The sequence below is a fragment of the Coffea eugenioides genome, chromosome 5 (assembly GCF_003713205.1).
Source record: "Coffea eugenioides isolate CCC68of chromosome 5, Ceug_1.0, whole genome shotgun sequence".
In the NCBI taxonomy this organism is placed as follows: domain Eukaryota; kingdom Viridiplantae; phylum Streptophyta; class Magnoliopsida; order Gentianales; family Rubiaceae; genus Coffea; species Coffea eugenioides.
Genome location: NC_040039.1, coordinates 142745 through 151759, shown reverse-complemented (window position 1 = coordinate 151759; position 9015 = coordinate 142745). Strand labels below are relative to the sequence as shown.

Below are 9015 nucleotides of genomic sequence, written 5' to 3'. Positions count from 1 at the left end.
TAGAGCTATCATTGTCTAGGAGAGGATTTTTGTTTTTTGCTGTATTAATTCACTATGGGGATATCATTATAGTGAATTGCTAAGTGTTGATTTTATATACTTTTGTATGGCCATTTATGTGTATTTAAATTTGTCTTTTCTCATTTTGGAGTTAAATGTTTAGGTTTCTAGTCAAAAAGTTGCATTTTGTGGTTAAAGTAAGAAAATTGCATTTCTACGAATTTAAGATGTTAAAACTTCATATTTTTATAGGTTTATTGATTAAATCATTAAATGGAGAGAATTGAGCCTTTGGTCACAACTTTTTCTATGATGGTCCAAAACTTGTTATAGAAATATAAACATAGTGACGACATTTGGTGTTGTCATAAATAAGGCTAGCCATGTCTTGAATGACAACACCAAATGATTTTTTCCATTAGTATGTATAAACATATTAGATGCCTCCATATGACTTGTTTTTGAGGTTCGCAACATACATTTGCATATTAAGTGCATGGTAAGTCATTAGGCTCACTATAGCTCATTATTTGACCATACAAGTATCATATGCACTTCTTGGACATTAGTAGTAAAGTTTGTTGATTTTATTTTCAACTTTTTGCAAACTAATGGTTATTATGTAGAACTTTTACAATCTTTGACTTTCATTTATGTAGGTAATAGTTGAAATTCAAGAAAGGTGAAGTCATCCAAAATCCCAAACAAGAGGGCAATTCACCATAGAGGGAGTATTTCTTTTACTCTTGCTTTCATTTTCAAACATTGAGGACACTGTACACTTTAAGTGTGGGGGTTTTTTAATTATGGTGATTTGAGAAAAATGGTTCAGAAGTTTCATAATTTTGTCAATTTTAGAAGAAGTTCCATAGCCAATAGTAGTCAAAATTCTCCCTTTGTAGTCAAATTTATGTGACTTAAGAATCTTATTTCCTATTCGACTTGGAAATAGCTCTTATGTGACCAGGATTTTTACTATGATGAAAGTATATCTTGTAAAATGGAAATAATTATGTCTTGAATTTTGGATGCTTGATAAGTTTTCTATCTTGATTGAATTTTACAATTTGAGTGATAAATATAGTCAATATTTGCGTTACTTTTTCTGTGATCATTTTATATGAGGGAAGTTCCTAGAAAAAAAAAAGAAAAAAAGAAAACAAAACAAAAAGAAAGAAAAAGTGAGAAAAAGAAAAAGAAAAAAAATGTTCATTTCAATGATTCTTGAAACTTAGTATTCGAGAGTCTTCATCTACAAATGTCGACTTTTGGGTAAAACGGCTCTTGAATTATGAGTATGCAAAAGCAACTCTAGTTAGTGATGAAATTGAGTAACCGAAGGTCTTCATCTACCAATGTCGATCTTCATATCAAAAGACATTTTCACTTCTTGAGGAAGTTTGTATTGAATAAATCCCTCTTTTGAATAAATAAAGATAATGATGGAAGTTGTATGTCTTAATTTGACTATATGAGTTGCTTAAAGGTGAAATTGAAGTGAGAGGAGAAAATGAGTTGAGCAAATCTTAATTCTTGATATAATTCTCTCTCCTTTACTTGGTATAATGAGTATTTGTGGTGAAATGAATGGTTATTTAATAGTGATTTACCTTGTTATTGAGAAATGAATCTCAAAGACACATAAGCAAAAAGAGATACTCCCTCTGTCCCATTGAAAGTGTCATACTTTCCTTTTTGGGTTGTCCCAAAATGTTTGTCATGTTTAACATTTCAAACTATTTTAAGCTATGAAATCTCATTTCTGCCCTCACTAATGATGTGCCAATGCATGTACTAGCTAGTTGGCCTACAAATTGATGTATGGTCCCAAAGGACATCCAAATGTCCCAACTTGTACCATGTTTGACTTCCGGCTCCGGCAAAATTCTTGGTTCCGATTCTAGCCAAATTCATCGCCAAGAATGTGTATATGGCTCTTTCAAACTTCAATTGAAGACTACTTCTGTTATCAAGAGGATAGTTTTGATTTTTTTGTAGTAAATGGAATATCGAGATGGCTTAATTAGTGATTTTCTTTTTAAACTTTTCAATTTTTAAATTATTTTCATATACACTAATTTGTTAAGAATAATCAACTTTCACAAAATAAATTCATTTTGAAAGCAAGGAAATAGTGTAAAAATAAGTGAATAATTTTAGATTGATCCAAAAACTAAACGAGCAAAATAATAAGGCATGTTATTCTACTAGGAGAAAAAACAATTGAGAAGAAATCTGCTAGAAGAAGATTTTGATAAGGAAACCGGTTTTTTGTGGCTGAAACAAAGTATTGCTTTTTGGTGGGTCCCACTTTGACCCATTTGTTTCTTGGATGAGGAAGATTTTGGTAAGGAAATGAATTTTTTGTAGTCGGAACAATGGAGTGCTTTTTGATGGGTCCTACTTTGACCCATTTGTCTCTTGGACGATTCAGTGAAATATGAAGGGCAAACTTGGAACAAAAGAACTTACAGATAAGTGGATGTTACTGTACATAAAAAGCGTTGTTTCTAAAGTACGACAGACTTTACGGGACAGAGAGAGTATATTTTAACTATTGGGATAGTTTGTAATCCTTATTGCTTGAGGCTAAGTAATAATTCAAGTGCGGCAAATTTTGATAAGTGTGTATTTTATGTGTTTTATTAGTTATTTTTGGTGTATTTTAATCATTTTTATAGCTAATTAACTAGGTTTCTAGTGAATTATGCATTTTATGGTTCAAAGTATGAAAAATTGCATTTCTATGTGTTCAAAAGGTGAAAACTTCATATTTTTATAGGTTTAATGATTCAATTATCAAATGGAGTGAGATTTAAAGTGATTTAAAGATAATATGAAGTGTAAAATGTTCAAAAACTGAAATGCAATCAAGTATAAAAAAAGAAATGTTTGACAGTTTGACACCTTTTGGTATTTTGACTATATCTTCAAATACAAGTATCGGATTGAGATAATTCTTGAGTCATTTTGAAGTTAAGACATAGCTCTACAATCATTATGAGACATTAGAAACTAGTTCATGAGTTTTCCCAGTCAAAAATTCGAAATACAATCGGCCATTTTTGTTGTCAAAAGCCGAAATAGAGGATTGACCAGTCAAAGGTATTTTGATCATTTATCTGTTTACAGAGCTCCAAATTAGATGATTTTTGATGCATTGAAAAGATACCTCAAGGGGCTGCAACGTTTATCGAATCAATATTAGTTGAAATTGGTGCAAATATGGAACAAAGTTGAAAACTGATCAAAAAAGTGCAAACTTGCAAAGGAGGCAATACGCACCCATAATACGCGACCTTAAGCGTATTCTGTAAACATGTGTGCAACTTGTACAACCACTTACTCTGATTTTTCACAACTTTTTACAACTCAATTCCAGCAAGAATTTTAGCTACAACTATAAAAAAAGTATGGAGACTTGTAGAAAAATATTTCGGGAATCTCAAGAAATATTTTACATCAAGTTTAACAATTCATTTGGAGCTTTAATTCTCTATTGACGAGCACGGAGTATATATATAACAATTAAACTCATTCCACAGTCAAGTTTTACATTTATAAATTTCTAAATACCCTACACGCAATTTTTCGCAAGTATACGGGTCGAGAGCGAGTATAGGGTATTAAGGGTAGAACCCACAAGGAAAATTGTCAATTACCAGCACCACTAAAGCTTCTCTATTATTTAGACGACCAACAAATTAAAGGAAATAAAAATATGCTAAACTTATGCAAGAAAATAGCAAATAAAAGCTCCTTAACTTATGGTATCTCTAACTACTCATGCAAGTCCTATTTTTGGATCATTGAGTACTACTATCTTGGCTAGTTATGGCTTAATTTCCTCATGCATGTGAAACCTACTCTCATAGTGAATCAACTATACCTATAACTAATCCACACCTACTCTCGTAGTTTTGAAGTTAGTTACAAGTCAATTACCTCTATGAAATTACATGAAATGAATCACTAAAGCCACAAAGGTGCACCTCTCCTCTCGTGAGTGTAATCCCTAGGTTTAGCACTTCTTGAACTAGTGTTAAATCCTAATTTTCATTGAATAAACAACACCTTTAGATAATCACAATTAATGGTACCAAGTTAATCATGATTTAGAGAACTAAAGTGCTAAATAACTTGCTCAAAATAAAAGTATCAAATAGCCAAGAAATTAACACAATACAATCCTAGGAAGTTCAACCAAAACCCAAGGCATAAACTTTAGAAAGACATGATAAATATAAAATCCATACTTATATAATAACTAAAAAAATAGAATAAAGTACAAAAGATAAAGAGTTTGGAAAGAAATGTAACCCTTGTCACATGAGTTCATCTCCTCCATCTTCATCTCCTTCTTCATCTTTATCTAACTAATAAATAAAAAGGATGAACTAACAAGTTGAACTAAACTATCCGATACTATACTAACCTAACACTAAGAAAATTAAGAGCTACATTTTTGTAGTATTTCTTGCACTCTCCAAGCTCTCTTGTTTCTTGCAACTCCATGGCTATTTATAGATGAATTTAGTCAAGAAATTAGGCTTCAAATATCACTTGTACAGCTGCAAAAAAGTTGTTACATGTCCATCAATAGCTGTGAATTATTGGAGGAGAAAATAAGTTGAGCAAGTGGAGAGCCATAATTTCTGACCATAATCTAGCCAAATATCCGTCCAGAAACTGGCTGGATTGTCAGCCAGATTGCTCCCTTGCTTTGCTTCACAATTTTTGTTCAGTCTTCAATGTTGTTCCAACTTTGCATCAAATTCAACTGAGCTTTTCTTGATGATATAAGCTGAATTAACTCTTGACCAAAACATAACACTTGTATTTCTTTGAGTTAGCTTTACAATGCAAAAGAATCACCTCATTTGGATTTGTGTAGGCTGTAAAATGACCAAAATACCCTTGACTGCTCAATGCCTTGTTTCAGCTTCGACCATAGAAGTTGGCTTCTGTAATTCGGCTTTTTGACCTGGAAAATCTCAAAACCGATTCATGGGAATGGTAGATCTATCTCTTATCTTCAAAATAGTTCAAGAATCATCTAAATTGGATCACTGTAGCTCAAGTTATAGCTAAAATATTAAAATGTGTCAAAGTTGTCAACTTTCCTTTTTCATCCAAATGAAATCTATTTCCAACTCCTATAAAAATTATGGACAAAATACAAGTAAAAAGGGACATAAAACTCATTTAAACACTTAAGAGCATTTTAAACTAATTATAGCCAAAATAATCCATTTCCTTCTTATAGCATTGCAAAAGTGACTGAAAATAACATAAAATGTCATTTTAATATAGCTCAAAATAATCACTTATCAACTCCCCTACACTTGAATCATTGCTTGTCCTCAAGCAATCTATACATAATCAACTACAGTGATTCAAGAGGTGAAACGCTATATGTACTTTTTCAAAGTTAATTCCTCGTGACTCGGCAAACAATCATTATACAATTGTTCAATTTACACTAAATACTCATCATATCAAGCAAAGGAAAGATAGTTATACCCTTAATTTAACAAATTAAACTTAATCTTTCATCCTAACCTAATTTTGCAAATAAATAAATCACATAGTCAATTTATAGCTATCATCCTCCCAAAATCATCTTTTTCTCAAATTTCACAACTTAGAGGGACTTATTCACGCTAATTTTTACTCAAATAGTGAAAATATCTTTTGATTCGAAGATCGACACTTTTAGCTGAAATTGTTATGCATACTCTTAAGTCGAGTACCTTTTTACTCGAATGTCGACATTTGTAAACGCCAACCCCCAGTTACTTGGTATAAGAATCGTTGGAGTAAAACAAAATCTCTTATTCACTCTTTTTTTTCCTTTTTTTTTCTTCTCTTTTTTTTTTAAAGCAAAAGACAATAAATAGACATTCCCTCGTAGCAAATACGTAAGAATAATCAAAGGAAGAGTATCACTTTTATTGACTATATCAATCACTTACTTACAAAATTAATTAAAGAGAAGAAATCTCATTAAACATGCAAAATTATAGGTATAATTACGTATTTTGAGTATTTTAAGCATGTTTTATTATTTAGTTTTGGGGTGTTTTAGTCATGTTTATAGCTAATGAACTAGGTCTCTAGTGAAAATATGCATTTTGTGGTTAAAGTGATGGAAATTGCATTTCTATGGATTTTAATGGTGAAAACTTCATGTTTTTGTAGGTTTAATGACTCAATCATCAAATGGAGTGAATTGAGAAGATAATTGAATGATTGATGATGGATTGAAATGATAAAAAGAGAATATGAAGTGCAAGAAATGAAATGCAATTAAGGAAGTTTTCTAGCTTTAACACCTTGTGTTATTTTGGCTATATCTTGAGCTAAAAGCATTGGATTGAGGTGATTCTTATACGAGATAGATATACATTTGGCATGAAGACATCGAAATCAAGTTTAGTCATTTTCATTGTCAAAAAATCAAAATACAGAAGTACATGTTCATTGTCGAAAGGTGAAACAGAGTTCTGACCAGTCGAGGGTATTTTGGTAATTTCTTGGTCTAAAGAGTTTCAAATTGGATGATTCTTGAGGCATTGAAAAGGTGACTCAAAGGGCTAAAATTTTGATGTTTTGTACAAGAGCTAGTTTAGCCTATATCATCGAGTAAATATCAGTTGAACTTGGTGCAAAAATATGGGAAGCAGATCAAGGTCATATCTTTTCTTTGGCCTAATATCGCGCCAACAGCGTAATCACTACCATCACATATCAATTCAAAAGGCAAGTTCCAATCTCGTGCAATGACTATTAGTGCAGATATAAGCTCTTTCTTGATTTTATTAAAAGCTTGCAAGCATGCATTATCAAACATAAAAGCTACGTCTTTCACCAACAAATCGCAAAGAGGCTTATTTATTCTAAAAAAAATCTTTTATGAACCTTCTATAAAACCAACATGTCCCAAGAAACTCCTTACTGCCCAGACAGAGTTCGATGGGGGTAATCTTTCAATTATCTCAACCTTAACTTTATCCACCTCTACAACTTTTTCTGAAATCTTATGGCCTAGGACTATCCCCTTACACACCATAAAATGGCACTTTTCTCACTTTAATACCAAATTGAATTCTACACATCTCTTTAAGATACGACTCAGGTTATTTAGACAAATATCAAAGGTAGAACCATAAATAGAAAAGTCATCCATAAAAGCCTCAATCATGTCCGAAAAGGTGACCATCATGCACTGTTGAAAAGTTGTAGGTGCATTACAGAGTCCAAATGGCATCCTTCTGTAGACGAATGTGCTATACGGGCATGTGAAAGTCGTCTTTTCTTAGTTCTTTGGGATGATTGGAATCTGGTTATACCCTGAATATCTATCCAAGAAGCAGTAAAATTGCTGCCCCACCAATCACTCCAAGATTTGGTCTAAGAATGGTATTAGGAAGTGATCTTTTCTGATGGCAGCATTTAATTTCCTGTAGTCAATGCAAACACGCCATCCCGTGTGATAGTTTATGTTGATGTCAATTCATCTTTGTTATTTTTCACCACTGTCATTCCTCCTTTCTTTGGGACTACCTGGACAGGAATCACCAAAGGCTGTCAAATATGAGATAGATAATTCCAACATCTAATAATTTAATTACCTCTACTCGGACTACCTCCTTCATGTTGGGATTGAGTCTCGTTTGATTTTCAATTGAAGACCTCGCATTGTCCTCGAGTAAGATTCGGTGCAGGCCTACGGATGGACAAATGCCCTTAATATCAGTGATACTCCAGGCAATAGTGGATTTATGGTCCTTGAGTACTCTTAGCAATTTATCAACCTCAATATCATTAAGGAAGAGGAAATAATAACAGGGTATGAACCATTAACACCAAGGAAAGCATATTTTAAGTGAGAAGGTAATGCCTTCAGTTCTAATTTAGGACAAGACTTGTCACTTAGATTCACAAATTTTTCAAATTGCTGACTTCTAGCAAAAGTTAAGTCCCCTTGTCCTTCCAAACTTTTTATCGAGTCTAACAAGCTGATATCCGCTACCTGCTCATTTAGACTAAGAGCAATGGCATGCTCAATTGGGTCTCTATAAAACTCATGTGTGTTCGTATCATGAACTACCAATTAAGCATATCAACACGCAAACATGATTCATCAGTAGAGGGACATTTTAATGAGTTTAACACATTAAACTCTTACCTATCCTCACCTACTCTCAAAATTAGCTTCCCCTCTGGCACATCTATTAATGCCCCGCCTGTGACCATAAATGCTCTACCTAAAATAATAGGAATGCTAAGATCCACGTCCATCTCAAGTACAGAGAAATCATCTGGGAAGTAAAATTTATCCACTTTTATGAGCATGTCTTCAATTATTCCCACCAGATATCACACTCAATGATCAGCTAATTGAAGAACTACCGTTGTAGGTACCATCTCAGCAAATTTCAACTTCTTGTAAAAAGATAGGGGCATTAAATTAATGCTAGAACCCAGGTCACTTAAACATCTGTCTACATGAATATTTTCTAAGGAACAAGGTACTGTAAATCTCCCTGGATCCTGTTTCTTTATAGGAAGGCAGTGTTTAACCATGGTGATGCATTCTTCAGATAATGGTACTGTAGCGAATTCCTCCAATCTTTGCTTGTTAGACATGATTTCTTTGAGAAATTTTGCATATGTTGGCATATTGGCAAATGGGATATTCACTTGCAACTTCTTGAACATTTCTAAAAACTTTTGATATCTACCTTCATTTGTCTTTCTCTTGAGCCTTTGCAGAAATGGAATTGGTGGCACATATGGCTTGATCTCTGGCAATTTTGCCGGAGTATTACCCTTTGGGACGTTATTGCCCTGGTTAAGCTCCTTCTCGTTGGCCTCATCTCATCTTTCTTCCTCTAATTGCTCCTCTTGCTTTAGTACCTTAGGCTTAGTCTTGTCCACTGGTTCATCTAGCACTTTTTTCGATCGAAGTGTGACTGCCATAGTAGCCTCTTTGGGGTTCACCTCAGTGGT

General features: G+C 33.2%; 1 long non-coding RNA gene across 1 annotated transcript; it reads left to right on the top strand.

Annotated features, from left to right (window-relative positions):
- Positions 1-342: 342 nt before the first annotated feature.
- LOC113770263 lies at positions 343-1022 on the top strand. Its single transcript, XR_003468401.1, has 2 exons — positions 343-499; positions 660-1022. It is a non-coding gene; the product is annotated as an uncharacterized LOC113770263 (long non-coding RNA).
- Positions 1023-9015: the final 7993 nt, after the last annotated feature.